Consider the following 11,629-nt stretch of genomic DNA (forward strand, 5'->3'; position numbering starts at 1 on the left):
TGAGCCACACAAAGTATTACTGTAGCTCCCATTTCAAAGACCCATTAATGATAACAGATCATGAATAGGGGCCTACCTGATCCAATTTTAAAAGTGACATTTATAAAATAAAGTAATTCACTACCAATGAATGGTAACCCAGAGAATAATTTTCTCACTGCTAACTTTAAAGTTCTTGCAGATGAATAAAATAAGATACCAAAGCTAAAAGTCTCATAAAAAATCTTAAGTGTGTTGCACTGAATACGTTTAATCATCCACAATAATTAATGTTAAAGCTCTTAATAACCCCTTTATAGATGGTAGTTGAATTGAACTGGTATCTGCTAATATTTTGTTGTTTGAAAAATGATATCTGTTACACAAATTGATCAATTATGCTCCAGAAAAAAAACCAACTACAAGTTTTATAACAGATTGAAATGAAATGATGTTAAAACTCTTAATCCCCCTTTATACATGGTAGTACAGCAAAATTAAACTAGTAGAAATCGAATAGTTATCTACTAATAATTTTTCAAGAATTGAAAAAAAAATGTATATTATCTGTACCACAAATTAATCAATCATTGAAATGTTCCATGAATATATTCAATAATCAACTACCCTTTTAAAACTTGATACTGTTTGTGATCTTCTATTCACCTTGATTGATTTTATTTTGATTTTATTCGGTATCTCCATATTGCACATACAACAATATAAGGTAAATAGATATAAAATGCATTAAGATAAATAACATATAATACACATAAAAAACACAGCAAGGAGATATCACAGGATAGCCCCTTAAGCCCTTAAGGCTTATTTCTGAAGGGGTCCTTTATACATAGAAGGACAAAGGGCATAAATACATACAAAAACATACAAATAAATATATATGTTTTCTTATTTTTAATTACCTTACACAATGTTGCTTTCTATTTCCATATGAACGAAAGCATCAAATAATACAAAAGTTTGAATTACTTGAACCGCAATTTAATTCAAATATTGAATTTCCCACAGAATATTAAATATGTTCCCCATTCTACCAACTATAAATAATGTAAGGACCATTATTGTAGTTAGAAATTAAATTTTACATCTATTTTTGTTTTGTTTTTGTTTTTGTTTTGTTTTTGTTTTGTTTTAGACTAACTGGATGTCTGTCTGTTTTTAGGCTACTCTTTTACATCCATTCATAATTTTGATCATAATTTATAATGACAAGCTTATGATGTTTCACATCTTGCATGTCATGTATGCAAGCCACCATCATCCTGGAACACTAATCTAGACTTCATATTTATGACTGTGTTCCTCTTTATTGATAAGTAATGCAAAATTGATAAATAGTAATATCCAATTGGCCTACATATTTAATCTTTAAATTACTGTGAAAATAAAGTTGAACCTATTACAATAGAACATATTTTTACATCATTGATAAATACCATAATTTATATGCTGTCATTATCCCACTTATTGTGTATGCGTAAATGATGCAAAGTAAGGCCTACATACAATTTTAATCACCTAATAAAAGTTGGACCTATCATAATCATTATACAACTTTTGCTGTATGCATAAATGATGCAAAGTGTCCCTTGTATTAATATCGACCTAGTCTTTTTGCAATTCTTTTCCACACCTTAGGGCATGTTAACTTCTGTCTTTTAGATTATAAAATTTGGTTTTCATGCTGAACAACATCCCATAAGACTAAAATGGTTTTATATTTGTACATAGCAAAGGACATCACATTAAGGACATCATATCAGGTCGATGAAGTATTGATGTATAAAAATATACCTTGTTGTTGTTTTTTTGTTGTTTTTTTTGTTTTTTGTTTGTTTTGTTTGTTTTTTTTTGTTTTGTTTTTTTAAAATTTAACCGGTATTTCATTGAAGCAATAGTTCAGCAGTTCTGTAAAAAAATATGCAATATGAAATGTATCTAATTTACATACAATGCGCATGTACATTTATAGTCTCTATTGTATTTCAAGTTAGATTTCAGAATCGTGGGAATTACAAGTCTATAGTCGAGTCACCGGATGAGCATTATTTATGGTTAACAGTATTTTGCTGAAGAATAACGACTGATATCGTAGAGCGGGATATTCGCAAAGTTTTATGAAAGAAGAAAATAATGGTATCCGATGCCAATTTTAATTGTTCATCTAAAGTGAAAATGAACGTCATCAGCTGCTGTCATAACAATTTCAACTCCGTCTTGGATTGTTCTTCTTGCTTGTGGAAGAATAAGAAGCTAATTCTAACAAAACTTTATTCCTCTCGATACGTGTTGAGCTGAAGAAATATGCTGATGTATACAACATGTAAATTGACATCTCAAGTCTGCTCAATTTATTTTCTGCCAAATTTGTTATTGCAGGATTATCATTCTCAGTTATCTTCCTCTTTTCTTTCTTGAATATTTTCAAGGTGCATATTTAAACGACGTATTGCTGCCATGGCCGAGAATGCAACTAGTCAGCTTGAGTAACTTATGGGTCTATTCACATATCGCAAACCACATATGATGCAATCCTCAGTGCAATTGATGTGCAATATCAGCGGAAGATACTTCTGAAATATAACCACAAAAAACAAACAGCAAAGAGAAGAAAACTATGTGCTTTCCCCCCATTGTTTGATACCTTTGCACCTTTATTATGTTGATATTAATGGTTGGTATGTAAGCCTGATCCAAGATACGCAACTTCTATATTTTATTTACTAATAACCGACTTGCATGCAGATAAGGTATGCATGCAAACATGATACAAATCTTAACTTTATAAGGCTTACATTCAGCTGACAAATATGTATCCCCATCCCATTAATAAAACAAGTCCAAATACTCTTGTCTGATTTGCACGTTGACCATTTCTTTTCGTGCAACATGTAATCCATTAATTGATACTCAATATGTGAGTTAATATGTCATCTTATCATACTGGTAATGCATGAGCTAATAATGGCAGAAAATTGATAATATAAACTATTGTTATTGCCTCATCTATTATCGTATTCAACTCGTGATATAAAGTGCAAACAGGCAAATAAAAAGATTTAGTGATAAAGCCACCACCAAAATTTTAATAAGTTCTGCCGACTTACATTTAACTGACTAACACTAACAGATATAAAATACTTAATTGATTGTAACTAGGGTTGATTATCTCGAACAAAGCATTTACAGAGAAATGTTTTGACTACTTGCCTGTTTGTAAGCAATGTGAATCCGATGGCCAATTCCAACATGAAAATGACAAAACCAGTTCTGCTCTGTGGATGCTGATTAGCGCTTCTATACACTTAAATATTAATGAAATAATAACATCCACTGATGCAGTAATGTATAGTTATCAAGCATATACTTTATAGATTACTACCACACTAGCTACTGGTAATCTTTTTCACTACCAAGAGCACCAAAAATTTTTTGGTCCATCAAGATCGAAGGAACAATTGCAAGTGCATCACTAGGAGAACTATGGACATAACAAAGGAATTAAAAAAAAGGATGGGAGACCTGAATGGCTGCACACCACTAAAGTGACAGCTGACTGGACAGAAAAACTGAGCTTGTTGCTATAACAACATAACAACAACCCCTAAATTAAAACTGACTTGACCAGGAGACCAAAACACTTTAAGTGTACTTGAGAATGCTCAAGTGGGAATAAGAGGATAAGCCTCTACACCTAGATGCACATGACAGCCTAATGTCCCCTGCTGCTGAGACAATCTAGTTTTTAAAAGATTTGCAACTTTAAAAAACGGAATTGCGTAAGTTGGTGTGTGGCCGAATCATTACGGCACTGGACTATCTGAATCTGATACGAATCATTATTGTGTATTTCGAGTCCCCACATCCAGGTTGAATTTTCTTTTTTTCCTCTTTTTCTCATTTTTCTTCCTTTCTTCCCTTTTGTTTCTTTCTCCTTTCTTTTTTTTCTTTCTTTCTTTCTCTCTTTCTTTTTTCATTTTTCTTTATTCTTTCTTGTAACTTGTTGTTGGTTTCTTTCTTTCTTTTTATTTGATCATGCATAACTAGCAAACGCAAAATCGGAAAAGTCCACTTTTTACAAAATCAGCACCCCCCCCAAAAAAAACCTGCGTACGGGCCTGCCAACATGTTGGTATATTCGTATATTTCGCACGGTTTTTAGTCCGTTCTTTTGAATGAAAAGGTCATTTTTCATGGACGAAAAGGGTTTGTTGAAGCTTAGTTTGTCACCGATCTTGTAGTATAAAATTTATATATCTTGTAAAAATCCGCCGTCATTTAATTTTTTCTGTTCTCAAATTTCGCAAAATTTCCTGTGGCGTGATCATTTTTAATCCATGGTGACAAGCCCCATCATTTTACTGACAATCTTAGGCAAATGCTCATATGGGATAAAATTCTTTCTGATTGGTTAAAATAAAGCACCGTCGAATTGTAAATCTCAAAATATTAACCAATACGAAGGGGCATTATCCCGGGGGGGGGTACTCAAGTTTGGTTTTGGTAGGGACGTGCCGCTGAGATTTTGGAAGTAGACCCATAAATATACCAATTTTTCAAGAAATTTGGACCCATTGATATACCAAAAGTCAAAATTTTCGGCCGAATTTACCAAAAATTGTCTTAGTTTTTACAAATTTTCCCAAAATTTTGGGACAATTTTAAAATTTTGGCTAGATTAATGAAAAATTGGGCTGTTTTTCGAAAAAATTGAGAAAATTTGAAAAAAGGACCCATTCATATACCAAATTAGGCTTTGAAAAAGGGGTCATTGATATACCAGAAGGCTGAAAATGCTACCCATGTTTTGCGGCACGTCCCCGTATGGTCATTTGTACTGAGTACCCCCCCCCGGGGGCATTATATCAGCAATTTCCATAGCGTTTGCATCCATGGGTGCCCAAATTGCTTACAAACTCGGCCACGGGACTCGGCTTCCTCTGATCAAAATAACCTTGCTAATGTAGATATATACACAATATTATATGTACAGAAAACTGAAAATGTGTATGTTTTTACTGTTGTTTTTAAATGTCATAAAAATAAATTATTGGGGGACTATGACGAAAAAACAAAAAAGTATGTTCCACAATTTCTAACTGTTTTCAGATCCAGTAACGTAACGCTGTGTGTCATGTGTGCGGAATTTTGTATCGAACAATAGAAATGGGCATTCCTTTACTTTAGGGGGTTTTATTTTTAGATATGTAATAGCTGCCTTCTGCACTGTAGCCCGAGGTACTCACACCTCCATCACTACGATTTCCACTGTCCTTCTCCGTACGAAGGTCTGAGACTCCTGGGCATATATGGTCCAGGGTACACATAAAATACCCCTTTTTCTCATAAATACCACTTCCTACCATTCCTCACGTGAAGATGAGACTTAAATAAAACATATTTGGTGCATGATCGTAAATTTTGAGCACATTTGGGGATGTAAAAGACCAGACTTGTGACTGTTATCGTCGCCGTGTTTTGAATTCTTCCTATAAATAGATGCTGTCAGTGTGACGTCATCACCGCGACGTGAGTTCACGGTGCCCTGTTTTTACGTATGTAGGGCATTCATGGCCCTAGTGAGGAAGGAACAGGGCCATGATGTTTCGGGCTATCTGCACTGGTTAGGGTTAGGGTTATAACACTGATCACTGTACTTCCACAAGGCAGCTATAACATTCTCTTGGTCGGGCTGATGTCCAGGGTTCACAGTTTATCGCGTTTTCGCGTCCAGGATGCTTTTTGAACTCACTGGACCCGGAAAAAGTAAGATTATGTAACTGAATGGGTCCAGCAGGCTGTGCTTGGACCTGGGAAAAATCCCATCCAAGAAATAGAAAATATCATCATAGATCGCCATTGTGTGATAACCCAGCTCAATCGGCTCACTTTTCATTCATAAGGCCAAGTAACAAAAATAACATGTATATCGTCCCTGCCCTCACCGATTTTTGGAGATTTTCAAATATTTTTGTTATTTTTCCTATTTGCTCCCTTACTTTATTTCTGAAATTGTTGTGATGAAAAGACATGTTCAGAAGTTCTTGGTTATCATTTATAAACACATTGCAAACACTTTCTTCAAGCTACATGTAGGGGTAGGGCTTTGGGGAAATAACAAAAATATCTAGGGCCTCCCCGATTTGATGATGTGTTGACAAACACTTTGCAATTGCAATTTTACACAGAAATGAATGGTAAAAAAATAACACAATAACAAATAATAAGGACCTCCCTCACCGATTTTTGAAAAAGTCCGGACGATATACATGTTATTTTTGTTACTTGGCCTAAATTACATACAATTACAAAAAAATTTCGGATAGTGCAAATATTATGTTACAATAAAAATGTCAACAAAACAGGGTCAATTCCTGGCGACATCGCGAAAACATGTTTTTGAGGTAGTTGTATATTTCAACCGAGCAAATATAACAAAATAACCAAATAATTAGATGATTAAAGTAGTGCATGTTATTAGGTAGTAATTGTAGTTCTTTATGAGAAAGTCGGCCGATCGCGGCAAGTCGTCCTTTACCCAGTAATTTGACTTGACTTTGGTACATTTTGGGTGCCGAATTCAGCATACTTTAATATTTATCGTTTGCGCCAGCAATGAAAATACATTTCCGGGTGTTTCTGAAGTTTCGTACACAAGTACAATTTGGACCCACAAAAATCAGTTTAGGACCCGCAAATTTCAACTAAATGGGATCTGAATGGGTCCAGCAGAGGGTCGTTGTCGGTGGAGAACACTCGACTTGGACAGAGGTTGTTTCTGGCGTCCCTCAGGGCACGGTGCTTGGTCCATTATTATTTTTGGTTTAAATGATTTACCCAACAATCTCAACTCTGAAGTCAGGCTCTTCGCAGACGACTGTGTCGTCTACCGCCAAATTGTTAATGACTTTGATCACACACTTCTTCAGGATGACCTGAATACCCTTGAGAAGTGGCAAAACGATTGGCAAATGGCGTTCAATGTCAAAAAGTGTTTTATCATGAGAGTTACCCATGTTAGAAACCCCAAAATGTTCAACTACAAACTTGGAGAACGCATACTGGAGGAGACAAAGCAACATCCTTATCTTGGTGTAACCATATCTAATAACCTCTCATGGTCAACACATATCGACAACAAAGCAACATCCGCAGCGAATAGATCGCTCGGCTTCATCAGACGCAACCTGTACTCATGCCCCAAACCATTGAAGCAGACAGCTTATATGTCGCTCGTTAGACCCTTACTGGAGTACTCAAACTCAGTATGGGATCCCCATCAAAAAGAATACATAAATAAATTAGAAAAGATCCAAAAAAGGGCAGCAAGATTCACAACCAACACTTATGACAAAACAACAAGCATCACAAAACTCATAAAAGAACTGGAATGGGATACTCTCCAAAACAGGAGAACAGCGAACAGACTGGTCATCCTTCATAAGGCTAGGCAGGGCCTCCTACATGTACATGTAGCTCTGCCGGTGGTAAACTCACTTAAGCCAAACCTGCGTCAATCGTGGCATACCCACCCTGAAGCTTATCAAATTATAACCAGCAATAAGAACTGTCATAAATTCTCATCTACCAAGAACTGTAACAGATTGGAACAAATTACCATAACCAATCACTTGTAACAAAATTTGGGCCGAGTAATTAAGACAAAATAGGGTATTTTTTCGCACAGAATTTTGACGGTTAATTTAGATAACGAATTAAGGAACTGTGTGAGTGTGGCTGCAGTATGGTATGATTTTTAAAAAAAGCCTGTGTTTAGGGAGAAGTATAGAGCTCCGCCAATCATTAAACTAGGTCATTTTCTGTGTGGTTTGCCTGAAAAACCTTAATGATCTCCAGATATAGGGCTGCTAAAGGACATGTTTTGAGCTTTCCAAATTTTCTTGTTTATTTATCTTTTCGCATGGTGTCAAATCCATCATTTCTGCAATCATATTATTAACCTGGCATTGTTATCGATCAGCTGTTTCTTAAGGGGACTTGATCTTTTGTGCGTAATTATAGAGGGCCAGGGGATTCACTCTATCATTAAAAAAAATATTTGAAGAAGTCAAAGAGCCCTAAGAATAAAAACTGTAGTGTAATTCACGCCAGACACAATTTCTTTATATGATAAAAATTAATTTTTGTAATCGATCAAAAAGCAAGCGTTTTATATCAATTTTAAATTTAGCCTGAATCCGTAAATATGGTACCTCTCGCCTTTTTTAGGTCAAGGCTGTTTTTACCATTATGCAGCGAACCATTGTTGAAGCTATTTTTATATACATGTACAAAACATTCTAGAGAAAGAATGAGGCCATATACTGTTGAAATATCTTTTGTTGATTTGAATGATAATGTCATGAAGTCGTAAATTTTAAGGTCAAATTCCTAAAACCTAAACAAAACATTGCGATGAGATATTTCCGGACTTACATAATTTCATCATCACATCAGTGTCTTTATTATTTGTTTGAAACCTTTCCCAAACGTTCGTGGTCTTTATGCATAAAGCGGCTAATCTATCTTTACAAAAGCGTCTTTTTTAGTAAACAAAAGGCTAAAGATGGCATTATGAATATGAGATTTATGATTTATCATTACACTCCTCCACTCAACTGCCACCGTGGCCGAGCGGTAAAGCGCTAGACGCGTAATCAAAGGAAGTTTTGAATCGCTGGTTCGAATCCCAACGAAGCCTGTGGAAACTTTTTTTCTTCAGAATTGAGTCACTTGTATATGTATCGTATCCTTAAGTGTATTCTATGTTTTCTTATAGTGGTGAAGAAGTCTCCATGGAGCTGAATTGTAAAAATTGGAGGATCTGAAAGTGAAGTATTTGCCGGTTAAATATGCTCCTCTTGACTGAGGATTTGATTGGGGAAACTCCATATAATATGCATGCATGTGTATACCAGTACATCAGTGAAAAATGGTCTTCGGCACTGTTCGGCAGTATGAATTTCGTGACAGGTCTTCGTTAATGTTCGGCAGTACATGTATGTATTTTTGTTGTCGACCTTCGGAACTCGTCGTGATTGCTTGGGTAATGGACTGTTGTCCTCATTTTTAGTGTGTCCTGCGGATCTTCTGAACTCTTCATGATGACATGTCCTGGTGTTGTCGTCATTCCTAGTGTTTCCAGAATTGAGACGAGCGTAGCTCACTAGTTGTATTTTCATTATTTTCGGACGTAATGAGGACTCACATGTGTGGACGCTGTGAACAGGACTCACTCATGCATAGCCATATCACAATATATGCCGGCTGGTTCATCCATGATGGTGACCCTTGACCTTGAACAGGACTCATACCTTTTGAGCACCCATTGGTGAGAATGGGAACAAATAAAAATGACTCACCCTGCACATACTGCACCCATTGGTGAGAATGGGAACAAAAATGACTCACCCTGCAAGCCTGGCTATCTTGTACCACTTACCATGTTTACCCTGAGTAAAGATAAACACTTGTGCTGAGCATCAAATTGGTCACTTATCGCTCACTGTTCAAAATGTGACATCTACACCAATTACAGTCCCGAAACTGTCTACTTTTTAGCCGACCCCAATTCGAAACATTTAGTGATAGTTACAAATGCGATCCCCAACCCTTTGGTTACCTTTGGGACGAATTTGTCGAAATCTCCATGAGTCTCCGTGTCTGAAATTCCCGGTACAAACATCGAAAATGTCGCATTTCTCAGTCCCGGTGATGATACTATATCCGCATCGCTGTTTTCATACATGTATGAATATGCATATCTCTGACCCCTGTAAGGTCAAAAACGTGGCGTTGATTTCAACCAATCCGATCCACCGATTGTGATACTGACGTCATATCTGAGGCGACCAGGATGCAGGAGATACCATTTTGGTCAACTGAACTCGACTCGTGCGTTCTTTTGGTTGAACAAAATGTTCAATAACGGGTAATAGTACATTTTGTAATTTGTAGGATTTCAATTTTTTATTAATGAAGTTACTTGTAGTTTTGAGGAATGACAAAGTTGTTTTTGGAAATTTAGATGTTTGTTTCAACTGATGATGTAGGATCGCAAGGTGAGTGAATTCGTGATGAGATTTGCTTGTTTGAGTGATAGTAGGATACGGGATGTAGGCTAGTCCTCTGTGTTTGACCGGCTCCGACGTCTCAATTCACGCGGAATTATTCGTACCTGCTAACCAGACATATACCATGTTTACCACTTTATTTACATCGTAACCGTGTGTTACATGCAGACATGACACGATTCTTTCCGTGTGTGTTCACACAACTGTGGTGAAATTGGTACATTACATGATAAAAATGACATAGTGTTGTTAGCGTCAGCTTGATCCTTAGTATATTTAGTAGCGTAAGTGATTTCGTTGGTTTATTATATAAAGTTGTTTTGAGCTCATATATTGTTGCTTCCGTTGTGTTATTTTTTTTATTCATGTCCAGAGGGACTTAAAAACCCCGGCCCACGCCTCCTCATTTTTCGGAACCCCCATTTTTTACACACTCAAATCCAAGATTCAGCTAGCTTTAAAGCAGCAGTACTCCATCCAACACCTACGTAAAGACTAAGAAGCAAACCGCATGCGCACATACCCTATACGTTTGGCTCCAACTTGGGAGTGTTGTGTAGTATCTCTACAGAAACAGAAACAGCATAAAAAGTGGACCCGATTATTATTTGAGAGCAAACTGTGAACACTGCTGACGTCACAAAGGGGAAATAGCCTTGTAAAACCTGTGTGTGCATGTGCAGTTCCACTTTCTCGAGTTGGTTGCTATGCGCGCGCTTGTGCAAAGGGGACGAGGGGGACAATGACATGTTCCCGGATGTCCGACCAACATGACCGAGCATGCGAGTGAATGTAACTAGAAATTAGAATAAAACGCCTAAAGTAAAGAAACGCCTAGAAATGTTGTTTGCATTGCTTTGTCATGTTTGTGTGTATTAAACAGTAGATGGTGGTCAGAAAAAATCGATAAATGCCCAGTGAATTTACTATACAATTTCACTGAACAAAATTGCATTGCCTTTGGAGACATTCATGCTATGTATGCAGGGACAGTGCAGCCACACAAAAAGAGAATCTTCTTTTCTGCTCTTTTATAATTAATGCTCTGACTACAGAAGCTTAATAACCTTGAGATCGTTCGTTTTTAAGACTCTAAAACTTACCTAATTCCTAAATAAGACCTAGCTAGTTTCCACCACACTCCCTGACGTAGATTTAATACTCTCCTCTTCTTACTTCTACACGTCAACAAAGCAATTTACACTGCTTATGGGCGCTGACATCTTGGATATTTTTTCATCCAATCAAATTTCGCCACATAAGATTAGTGCGCAGCTGCAAACATTTTCCCAAATGACATGAATGATGGGGCTATGCAGTTTGTTTTTCTGTAGCAGGCAGGTGGCATCAGTAGCATCACAGATAGGCCTAATTGGTGGCATATGCACTCTTGATCTGTGAGGCTAATGAAATAAAATGATTTATAGTATTCCCCGTTACAATTTTTTCAGTGAAATATAGGTCATGATTTCATTATTCATTGTTTTAGAAAATTTCATTATTGTCAAAACTTTCATTTAGGCCCTATAGGCCTATGGCTAATATTTTTGATGAAA

General features: G+C 36.4%; 1 protein-coding gene across 2 annotated transcripts in view; it reads right to left on the minus strand.

The window, feature by feature from the left end:
• LOC140148932 (cysteine-rich with EGF-like domain protein 2) overlaps positions 1-11,296 on the minus strand; it is a 44,754-nt gene extending 33,458 nt beyond the window's left edge. For both annotated transcript variants that reach the window (XR_011858538.1, XM_072171043.1), the window contains exon 1: positions 11,177-11,296. The gene's annotated coding sequence lies outside the window, so the exon portion shown is untranslated. The remainder of the gene's footprint in view (positions 1-11,176) is intronic.
• Between the last annotated feature and the right edge of the window lie 333 nt (positions 11,297-11,629).

Source organism: Amphiura filiformis, chromosome 3 (genome assembly GCF_039555335.1).
Source record: "Amphiura filiformis chromosome 3, Afil_fr2py, whole genome shotgun sequence".
Classification (NCBI taxonomy): Eukaryota; Metazoa; Echinodermata; class Ophiuroidea; order Amphilepidida; family Amphiuridae; genus Amphiura; species Amphiura filiformis.